Here is an 11590-nt window from a genome sequence, read left to right as displayed (position 1 = left end):
AGGGAGGTAGATGGCCTTCATCCCCATTTTGCAGAGATGACGAAACAAGGCCCAGAAAGGTAAAGGCCCAGAGCAGGTCCCATGGAAGATTCCCACAGAGAAGCCGTGGCTTAATCTGGGCTTGACCCCAGGGTGTCTGCCTTCTAGCCTAGCACTTTTTCCCTTACAACATACCCTAGGGAAGAGGGGTGTCTTGGGGATTTGCAGGAGCCAAGACAGAGACAGGTAGGGCAGGTATGGGGGGACACATGGCAGAAGCCAGCTGAGCTCAGCAGAGAGCAGCATGGCTTGAGCAGTGGTTTTCTGGTGGTGATCACTTGACCACTCCGGTAATTAGTCTCAGGGAATCATTACATGGCTCGCTTCACTTGGGCTGACTGAAGGGAGCTGGCTGGTCAGTGGCAACGGCAGGCTGCTGATTGCTGATGGCAGGGCTTGGCAGGGCTGTGGAACTTAAATTCTTGGGTTGAAAATGGCTCTGCCAGTCCCTGGGGTCCAGCCTCGGACCTTGGGTTCTCACCCAGGATAGGACCCTGAGCTGATGCTCACCCCAGAGAGCAGGCCTGCTCGGAAGTAGCAGGCAAGGCTCCGGGGGACCAGGGTCCATATGGAACGACCAACAACTGACCCCTCGGTCAGTGAGGATGGGAACCATAGCCCTTACCCTAGAGAGCTGGCAGGGAGACTGTCTTAGTCATCTAGTGCTGCTGTAACAGAAATACCACAAGTAGATGACTTAAACAAAGAGAAATTTATTTCTTCACAGTAAAGTAGGCTAAAAGTCCAAATTCGTGTCGTCAGCTCCAGGGGAAGATTTTCTCTTCCTGCTGGCCTTCGCATCAATCTTTCCCCAGACTAGGAGCTTCTCTGTGCAGAGACCTTGGGTTCAAAGGACATGCTCTGCTCCTGGCGCTGCTTTCTTGGTGGTATGAGGTCCCCCTGTCTCTCTGCTTGCTTCTTCCTTTTATATCTCAAGAGATTGCCTCAAGACACAATTCAATTTTGTAGATTGAGTCTTGCCTCACTAACAACTGCCAGCCATGCTCCCTTATTAACATCACAGAGGCAGGATTTACAACATATATGAAAATCACACGATACCGGGAATCATGGCCCAGCCAAATCGATACACACATTTTTGGGGGGACATAATTCAATCCATGACGGAGACCAAGTTGGGAATGGCCAGAGACTGGGCATGCCAGCCTCTGGTCTTGGATGCTGCCAAATGACCGGCTAGCCACCCACTGCCTCTAGGGGTCATTGTCCAGATAAGGAAAGGGCTGGCCTCATGGTGAACAAGACAGGCACATCTCTGCACTCAGGCAACTGATGTCTGTCTGTAGGGGGTAGAGAGGAGACAGAGCCCAAACAAATGACAAACAAACATGGGTATAAATTGTAAATACTAACTGTGAAGGAAACAGGTAGGGGAAAGAGAGAGGGAATCTGTTTAGATGGGGTGGGTAGGGAAGGTCTCTTTTAAACAGACACCAGAACAATGAGAAGGTAGAGATTGTGCTAGGCAGTAGGAAGAGCATATGCGAGGGCCCTGAGGTGGGAGGGAACTTGGCACATTTATGGAATGGAAAGGAGACAGGTGCAGCTGAAATGCAGTGAGAAACGCAGGTGAGTGATGGCAGATGAATTTGGAGGTGGGCAGGGCCAGCCTTGTAGGCCAAAGTAAGGCTTTTGGACTTACTCAAATTGATGGGAAGCCTTGGGAGGCTTTCAGGTTGTGGTGTGCCATGAAAAGAAGTCAGTTTTCCACAGGTTACTCTGGCTCTATGCTTCTCCGGGGGCTGTCTGTTCTGTGAATAACTGCCCACCTGAATTTCCAAGTAGCAGGGTGGCTGAGGAGCTGGCATACCTGGTTCATGGCCTAGTTTTGTCTCTCACTAAGGGTGACCTGGGAGGCCCTGGTTTGCTGTTCTTTTATTGGGTATGCCTCCACTACCCTGACGGATGCTTAGAGGCCGTCACCACACTTACCACACAGGGCCCAGTGCAAGGAAGGTGCTCAAACGACGCTTTCAACCATTCCTCATGGTTGTCTGATTTTCCTTTTCCTTAGGGGTCATGAAGGTGAGTGGTGGAGAGAGGCTGGAATTAATGAAGGACCTACCTCGATTTTGTCTGCGAGATTTAAAATATTTGAATACATTGAAAGATAGTGCATGTCCTCGTTAGTAAAGTACAGTGTTATAGAATATTTGATCTGTTCAAGCTACTTCATAGGTTTGATGCAACTTCATGCAAAATCACAATATGAGTTTTTTGGAACTAAAAGTATCAGCAACAACAATTACTGACATTTAGCAAGCATTTACTACATGCCAGGCATGGAACTTGTGAGGCAAGTGTTGCTGTCATCCCTGTGTCATAGACTAGGACCCTGAGACCTAGAGGAGATAAGTAAATTGCTAAGATTACAGATCTGGAAAGTGTTGAACCTGGGTGGTCTATCCCCAAATGTAAACTAGTGTGGATACCAAGTGAATTTCCATATTGTCTTTTCATTTGTGGTTAAAAAAAAAAAAAAAAAATCCCACAAGGGGGAATCTTACCCCTGTCAGATGTTACAGCCTATTTCAAAGAACCAATATTTATGTCCCTGTAGTATTTGCTCAGACCAAGGTCTTTGGAAGGAAATGGAAAATTCAGAAATAGACCAACCAAAATCAAAATCCTGACATAAAATCTAACCTAAAAGTAGGTTTGACTGAACAAAGGGTAAGGGAAGACTTATTTAATAAATGGTGTCTGCATAATCAGATAACAACTGGTTACAGTGGCAGTGAGTTAAATTCCTATTTTACTCCACACAGCATGATAAACTGGGGACGGATAATCATCAAAGAATTAAATATAAAATGGAATTGTAGAAAAACTAGCAGAAAATAGATTATCAGATGGGTGGAAGAAAGCTCACTTTGTTGGGACTGAAGCAATAAAAAAATCACAAAGGACTAGAATGACAGATTGAACATTAAAATAAAATGAACGAAAATAACAGACTGGGAAATATTTGCATCAATGATGACAAAGGAATAGTATCTGTAATTAAAAAAAAAAAATGCTGTTCAAAGTTAGAAGGTCAAGTCCCCAAGAGATGGAAGGATATGAACAGTTGGTTCACAGAAGGGGGATTAGGGATAGTAAATGCATGGAAAAAAATTCATTTTTGAAAGTCATCTAGGAAATGTTAATTAAGGTAACCTTGAACTACCAATAGACAATAGGAAAGTAGGGGGAAACATGGTACCAAATGCTTAGAAATGTTATGTTGAACTCCTTATGCTTATTTCTAGGAGGTGGTAGAGTGAGGGAGGGCAGCTTTTTGAGAAAGTCAAATGCCAGGGCAGGACCAGCTGCCTTCCATCTGATTATTCAACTCCTGGGAATTTGTCCCAAGTGCAGAATTCAAAAATGTATTAGCAAACATTTGTAAAGAACCAAAATATACTATATTACGGGACTGAGTGGATAGATGAAGATACCTGCACCCCTTAAAAATGAATCAGGTGACTGCCCATCAACGGATGAATGGATAAATAAATTATGGTATATTCATACAATGGAATACTACGCATCGACAAAGAACAGTGAGGAATCTGTGAAACATTTCATAACATGGAGGAATCTGGAAGGCATTATGCTGAATGAAATTAGTCAGTTGCAAAAGGACAAATATTGTACAAGACCACAATTATATGAACTTGAGGAACAGTTTAAACAGAGAAGAAAATATTCTTTGATGGTTACGAGAGGGGGAAGGGAGGGAGGGTGGGAGAGGGATTTTCACTAATTAGATAGTAGATAAGAACTACTATAGGTGGTGGGAAAGACAACACACAATACCAGCGAGGTCAGCACAACTGGACTAAACCAAAAGCAAAGAAGTTTCCTGAATAAACTGAATGCTTCGAAGGCCAGCGTAGCAGGGGCAGGGGTCTGGGGACCATGGTTTCAGGGGACATCTATGTCATTTGGCATAATAAAATCTATTAAGAAAACACTCTGCATCCCACTTTGGAGAGTGGCGTCTGGGGTCTTAAATGCTAGCAAGCATCCATCTAAGATGCATCAATTGGTCTCAACCCACCTGGATCAAAGGAGAGTCAAGAACACCAAGGACAAAAGGTAATTACGAGCCCAAGAGACAGAAAGGGCCACATAAACCAGAGACTACATCAGCCTGAGACCAGAAGAACTGGATGGTGCCTAGCTACAACCGATGACTGCCCTGACAGGGACCACAACAGAGAAACCCTGAGGGGGCAGGAGAGCAGTGGGATGCAGACCCCAAATTCTCCTAAGAAGACCAGACTTAATGGTCTGATTGAGACTGTAAGGACCCCAGTGGTCATGGCCCCCAGACCTTCTGTTGGCCCAGGACAGGAACCACTCCCAAAGCCAACTCTTCAGGCAGGGACTGGACTGGACAATGGGTTGGAGAGGAGTGAGCTTCTTGGATCAGGTGCACACTTGAGACTATGTTGGCATCTCCTCTCCGGAGGGGAGATGAGAGGGTAAAGGGGGTTAGAAGCTGGTGAAATGGACACGAAAAGAGAGACTGGAAGGAGGGAGCAGATTGTCTCATTAGGGGAAGAGCAATTGGGAGTATGTAGCAAGGTGTACATAAGTTTTTGTGTGAGAGACTGACTTCATTTGTAAATTTTCACTTAAAGCACAATAAAAATTAAAAAAAAAGAATCAGGCGGAGAAAAGAAAAATGTTAGTGAAAGCAGCAAAACACAAAAGTATGCAACTATGCAAAAACATATTTACGGAAGATTTTCTGCTTGAAAAGTTGCGTTCTGTAGTAGCATTATGGATACTTTATTCTTTTTACATTTTTCTTTCTCTCTGCTTGTTGTATTCTCTTTTCACTAGATAAAAAAAAAAAAAACAAAACAAAAACGTGGATTCAAATCCAGCCAGCAGTGTAACTTTGAGCAAGTTTGTCTGTAAAATGAGGTAACATTCCCAGCGCGGTGGTGAGGGCAGTAGGAGGTGGCCTGAGCGGGTGTTTGGCACACTGTGGGTATCCCAGACCTCTCCCTAGAGTCGAGGTCGCCTCCTCCTTCCTGAACAGCAGGAACCCTCCCCGCCCAGTCCGAGACCTTCCCCGGGCCAGGGAGTCTGAGAGGTGGGGGGTGGGCGGCGAAGGAAACCTCCCTTAGGAGGGAATTTTCTGGAGCAGGTGTGTGGGGGTGTGCCCCACGGGCACCTGTGCTCGCTAGGGAAGTTTCGCTCTCGGGGACTGCGACCACCCGTAGCCACCTCGGGCTGCAGGGCTGGCTTGCAGCCACCCTCGAGGTTCTATTCCATCCGAGGCCCCAGCTCTCCAGCCAAGATTCCGCAGCGGTCCAGTGCCCTCGCCGGTGTCCTGAGCGGCAAGGAGAACTCGGATTTACAGGGAGCCTCCTGCGGAAGCCTAGGGAAACCGGGTGCGCCGGGAACCTGGGTTGCACTTCGCACACAGGGGCCACTTGGGGGCCATTCCAGGTCGAAAAGAACGCGCCCGTCCCCGACGTGGGTCAGGCGGGCGGGCGCAGCTCCCCCGGCCACCACGCGCGCCCATCTGGGGCCGGGCGGCGCTCCGTTCTCTCCTCCGCTAATGCCATCGTGCCCGCGGCGGTGACGTGCGGGCGACAGCGGCGCGCTTCGCCTGGGCCCGGACGCCAAAACCGACCCGGGGACGCCAGCGGATCCGTCCACAGCCTGGGGTGAGGCGCGGGCCCGTCCCTCCGGATCCGAACAGGGCCAGGGCGGGCGCTGGTCCCCGTGGACGTGTCCCCCCGTCGGGGCCCGTCTGCGCAAGGCCACCGCGCCGTCGGGGACCCGAGGAGACGCCGCGTCCCGGCGCCACGGCCTCCCGGGCATCCGCGGCGAGTTGCGGGCTGGAGGCGCGAGGGGCCGAGGGCGCGGGCGGCTGGCAGAGCTGCGGACCGCTGGCAGCACTCGACCCTCGCCTCCTCCCGCGTCCCCGGCTGGCCCAGCGGGAAGACGCGCGGGCGAGCGCGGGGAGGCCAAGCTGGGGGCGCCACGCGCGCGACGCGAGGGGCGCGGGCTGCCGGGAGGACCGCGGAGGTGAGGGGGTGGGGGGGCGCGGGCGCATGCGCCCTGCGCCTGTGCCATATTGGAATGAGTCGGAGCGCGGAGCGCCGCCGCCGCCTCCGCCGGAGCGCGGGTGGAGGGGGGCGGGGAGAGCTGCCGGCCGCCCGCTCCGCCGAGCCCAGCAGGAAGGAGGGCGCGAGCGGGCGAGCGCAGGCGGCGCAAGCGGAAAAAGCGCCCGCTCGGGGAAGCAAAAAGAAGGAAAGAAAGAAAGAGAACGAGCGCGAGAGGAAAAAAAGCGAGCGATTGAGCCAGCGCGCGCGCGAAAACTCCCGGCAGGTAAAAAAGCGGGCCGCCAGCTGGGCCTTCCCGCGCGGCGGCCTGAAGGGGCGGCGGCGGCGCCGGGGTGGGGAACCCGCGGCGCCCCCCTCGAGGCGGCCGCGCAACTTTGCCAACGGAAAATCGCCGGGCGCCGGCAGGCGCGCAGGCTGAGGCGCCAACGGGCGGCGGCGGCACGTTGGGGGCGGGGGCGGAGCGGGGGGAGCGCGGCGTCTGCGCGCGCCCGCGTCCCCGCTCGTCCCCGCGCGCCGGCCGCCCCGGCTGCAGGAGCGCGCCTGGGCGCCTCGCCGCGGCGGAGAGCGGCGGCGGCGGCCGTCAGTGCCGGCTCGGCGGCGCGCGTCAGCCCGCGGGAGGCGTGAAAGGAAAGTGTCCGGGCCAAGGCACGGGCGGGCGCCCAAGTTCCCGGCACGCTGGGCCCGCCGCGCGCCCCTCCCTGCGCCGCGCGCCCCGCCCCGCGCTCCCGCCCGCCGAGCCCCTGCGGACCCGCCCCCCGGGCTCGCTCCGGGGCCGAGGCGCGAACTCGCAGCGGGAGCCGGGGGCGCGCCGCCCGCGCGGCCGGGCCGAACTTCGCTGTGCCGAGGTGACCGCTGCGCGACTGCGAAGCGCCTAGCGGCCACCGCAACCGGTTGCTTCGGGCGTTGTGCAGTCCGCGGGGCCTCCCGGCGCCGCGCGCGAGCGGGCAGTGGGCTCGCCGGGTTCGCCGCCTGACCCCGAGCGGACCTGTTCAGCGTCCCGACCCGCCGTGCCACCCTGGAGATCCGTGACCGTTTCCATTCCTGTTGTTAAAGCCTTGTGCTGGGCACTGGGAAGGAGGCTGTGGAGAGGCAGGCAGTGTCCTGAAAAGCAAGGCCTGCTTTGTGGGGAGCACAAACGCCTTGTGAGAACAGAAATAAATTCCCGCGGGAAGGATGTATGTTAAGTTTTTCACAAAATGTCAGCTTTTCAGGCGGAGTCTAAATCTAAAGTGTAATGCCTAGGTCACACACAGGTGTTGTTGTGCTCAAGGAGTGGGGTTCTGGCGTTAAATAATCGGGAAGGGGGGAGGAAGACACTCCCATCAAAACTCAGGCAGAGTTGACCTAAGTGGGGGTTGTTCCCAGCGGGTCGCTCAAAGCAATCCTGGTTAATGGCCCCAAGTGATGTTTTGTGAGTCCTGTTCAGCAGCGATATGTTTTTGAGAACCAAGGCACCGTCAAAGAGATTTGAAGGGAGCTTAGATGGGTTTTAGCAGCGCCCCCCCACCCCGCGTGCCTTTTCCTCTTGAACCACATTTAGAAGATGTTAGACTTATTTTTTTTTTTTTTTGTATCTGAAGTAAAATGTCTGAAAATGTAATTGTTAATTGAGCAACTGTCTTGAGAGGATGAAGGGAGACGTATGTCTCTGTGAGGACACTTTGGGGCCTGTTGACCTCGTATTTTAAAGAAGGGGTTGCATGTTTCTAGGCCACAGATAGATTCAAAGTTCTGATTTGTTTACAATGTCAGAAAATAACGGCCTCGTGGGAAGGGAGTGGCCCAAGATCAGGAAACAGCTCTGTTACTGCCCTTGTCTTCTGGGTATCTTACCCTGGGTGCCTTCCTTACTCAGCCTTTATAGAACTGATTTTCCGCGTGCAGAATTAGGGGATGGATAGTTCATTTTTCAGTGTGCTTTAAGTTCTAAAATTTGACTTTCTTTTTTTTTTAAAAAAAGATCTAGAAAAATCACAGTCTAATTTTTGAAAAGTTCTACATAAAAGTGCTCACAATATGAATTTTTATTAAAATACATTTGGGAAAACATCTTGGTCAGCTATATTATCTGAACAAAGACTGAAAAATGTATTTGAATGTGTTTTAAAAATTATATTTACTCTTTTATTGAGTATAACTTACAGTAAGAGCTTGAGAGCACACTCAGTGACTTCTTACGTATATACGCTCTGATAACCACAATCCAATCAAGATACAGAGCATTTTCAGCTCTCCAAAGGGCTCCCTTTGTATCTCCTCCCCTTCAGTAAACACCTCCCTACTCCCCAAGGCGACCACTGTTGTGACTTGAGCCTCAGACCAGAACCCTTTTGAGGGTGGATTAAACCCAAGAACAGCAGGTATAAACCAGGAGATGTAGTCATCCTAGTCACAACCCTATGCTTTTATACTGATTCTTAGGGTTTTCATTGTCCACAATAGCTTAAAATTCTGACCTGAGAACTGAGAGTTTAGATCTGTGGTTCTAGGAAATCCTTGGTTCACAGGCACGGTTTGAATCTACTACTCCCCCGTTTTTAGAATACAGATATATTTGCAAACATTAGGTTTGAAAGATGAATCATGAATTTTCCGAAGTGAGAATTTAAGGTGTCAGTAGATGAACCAGTTTCTTGAAACTTAGAATCTCCCGAGGAGGAACATGTAAAAATCGATCTTTTAAAGTTCATTGAATGGAAGAATATGGATATAAAGCATTAAAAACCTTTTCAATGACACCAATGAACTTGATTTATATATGCAAGATAGTCTCCTGCTTTATCCAGCCATCAAAACTGGAACAGTGGAAGCAAAAACAGAAGGTAACTAAAAATTATGTCAGGTGTGGTTTTTTCTTAAATCTCAACATTGGATCCTTTTTTATATTAGACCTCTAGAAAGGTGGATTTTTTAAAATGTTCTCTACTGAAGCAATACTGCAACAATTTGCTTATCCTTCCCAAGGGCCTTTTAATATATTCTTATACTCTCGGTTCTGTTGCTAAAGGAGAGGAGTTATTTGTTCTAAGTAAATTCGTATTTTGTTAGTTCCTCACAAAGGCCTGTCTTTTTTATTTCACGGACATGTTTGTGATAGGAAGTTGGGAAGCATCTAAGGCCTGTGGTAGGGATATATGAGAAATAGTTGACGATGTGTTAGATTTTTCTTTCGTGACATGGTTCTGGTTATCTGTGACTCAGCCAACTGACTGGTCAACAGCTAAACCCAACAGTGCCTCGTTAGCCAAGAGACTAATTGATGATTTAGTTATTACTGATTTATCTTTTTTTTTTTTTGTATGTGGCTTCTTGTAAGATTTTTGGCTTTCAGATTTTTAAGAGATGCAACTTAAAGGGATGCAAAATGAGAAACAGAGAATACACATTAAAAGGAATTTGCTCTTTTGATATTTTCTTCTTCTGTGAAATGTTATTTTTTTCTTGAAAAATGTTTTGCTCTCCATAACCTTGTTGCTTCTGTAGGGTATTTTTGATTTCACAGTGAACTAGACTGGGCTTAGGTACAGAATGATGGTACGGAAGCAGGTCCCATTTTACTCTGAAGTCTGTAGATAATGTGAATTGTCCAGACTTTTTTTTCCCATAACTTCATGTTGTGTTCACGCTAAGTGAATGGATGCAGTCCATTAAGCAGACAAGCATTTTGAATGCTATTTTTTAATATTAAAATTCTATCTTATTATATTTTCCTGAAACTTGACTTTCTGGAATTATTTGCCTGATAACTAATATTTCAGAATAATTTGAGTAAGAATAAAAGAACTTGTAATCGGTAAATGGTACAGCTTGGTTATGGCAGGGTATTTTTCTTTCAGTAAATAGCATTTGTTATCCACTTTGCAGTTGGAAAAACATATTTCTCTGTATACATAGTTGTTACATTGGATGAAAACCACCAGAGAGTTTGGTTACCTGGGAGATTTTGAGCCATTAGACTTCGGGGAATGGGGTTTTGATGTGACTTTACCATTCTTCAGGTGGTACTAGCCCCGTTGGAGAACGGTGTAAAATAGGAAGACATGGTTCAGGTTGTGGCAAATTCGTGTTTAATTTTTACAGAAATCAGAGGGAGGATAAGAACAAAGACACGTTATTAATAGAAAAAATATATGATTTCATTAAAGAAGTTATAAAAAAATTGATCATAAACCTTTTTCTATTACTCAGAGACACCTGAAGATTTCTATAATTATTTTTTCTTTTCTCTTTTCTTCAAGAGAATGTTTATTATCTTATTCAGCTTTATTTGTCTTTAAATGATTACTCAAGGACGTTATTTAAAAACAAAAGCATAGTCTCTATATTGTGTTAGAGTGTTGTTGTTGTGTGCTGTCGAGTCAATTATGACTCATCATGACCCTGTAGAACAGAGTAGAACTGACTCATAAGGTTTCCTATTAGGGGCTGTGATCTTTACAGGAGCAGATTGCCAAGTCTCTTCTCCGCTGGAGTGACTGGTGGGTTTGAACTGCTGACCCTTTTGGTTAGCAGCTGAGCGCTTAACCATTGTGCCACCAGGGCTCCTTTGTGTTAGGATGGAGACTCATTTTAAGTCTCTGCTGAACTTTGTGGTCTGGTAGCTGAGTAATGTCCATGGGCCAAGCACTTCACCATGCAGGGAAAGCCGTAAGGTGATGTTCCTGACAGACGTCCAGGTGCTGTCCACAGGGTTCCTTTCTGATGTTTTTTGCTTAGTCTAGAGAAAGGTTAATTACTAGACTGGTTTGGGGCGGACAGGGCAGTGGGAGTACCTGCTTGGCCTGGGAAGATTGGGTTCTGGCCTGAGATGGCATTTGCGGAGGGTCTTAGATGAATGAGAGGGAGAAGGTGCTTTGTTGACAGTTGGCAAGTGCAAGACAGCCACACATTCTGAATGACAACATGAGATGGGATGAGAAATTCAGTAGTTATTAAAATGCTTCAAGAATTTTTCCTGCCGAAATTCAATTTAAAAGTGTTAACTAAAAGTATTGTGTTTTGAACTTCAAGTTATTGTTTTTTATACCCTGAAGAGTTATTAAAAATTATTTGAGGTGGCTACTGTGAAGCATTTGCTCAGTGGTAAGGAGGCCCGTGAATTGCCACTGGTTTTTCTTTTCACAGTAATTGGCAACCAGTCTAGGGTACTCTCCTGTCTTTGAATTTTTACTAATGTTCATATGGATAGCGTCTATAAATCATACTTTTTCCCTTTAAAAAATAACATATGGTAACTTGGAATAATAATTTTAAGATATCATTGTGGCTCATTTTTTACATGTGTCATTATAAAATAACCTCCTTGGAATGACTGTTGTTGTTAGGTGCCGTCGAGTCGATTCCAACTCATAGTGACTGACCCTGTAGGACAGCGTAGAACTGCCCTATAGGGCTTGCTAGGCCGTGATCTTTATGGGAGCGAATCGCCAGGTCTTTTCTCCTGTGGAGCTGCTGGT

At 48.0% G+C, this 11590-nt stretch overlaps 1 protein-coding gene across 3 annotated transcripts in view; it reads left to right on the top strand.

The window, feature by feature from the left end:
- Positions 1 to 5447: 5447 nt before the first annotated feature.
- Positions 5448 to 11590, top strand: part of SFMBT1 (Scm like with four mbt domains 1) — a 142049-nt gene continuing 135906 nt past the window's right edge. Inside the window, exon 1 of one of the 3 annotated variants that reach the window (XM_049861834.1) lies at positions 5448 to 5732. The gene's annotated coding sequence lies outside the window, so the exon portion shown is untranslated. Of the gene's footprint in view, positions 5733 to 5753; positions 6400 to 11590 lie in introns of those variants that run through there. The other 2 variants (XM_049861833.1, XM_049861836.1) reach the window with 2 other exon arrangements.

This window comes from Elephas maximus, chromosome 20, assembly GCF_024166365.1.
Source record: "Elephas maximus indicus isolate mEleMax1 chromosome 20, mEleMax1 primary haplotype, whole genome shotgun sequence".
NCBI lineage: Eukaryota > Metazoa > Chordata > Mammalia > Proboscidea > Elephantidae > Elephas > Elephas maximus.
The sequence above is the reverse complement of the archived record's forward strand: the minus strand, read 5'-3'. Positions and strand labels throughout refer to the sequence as shown.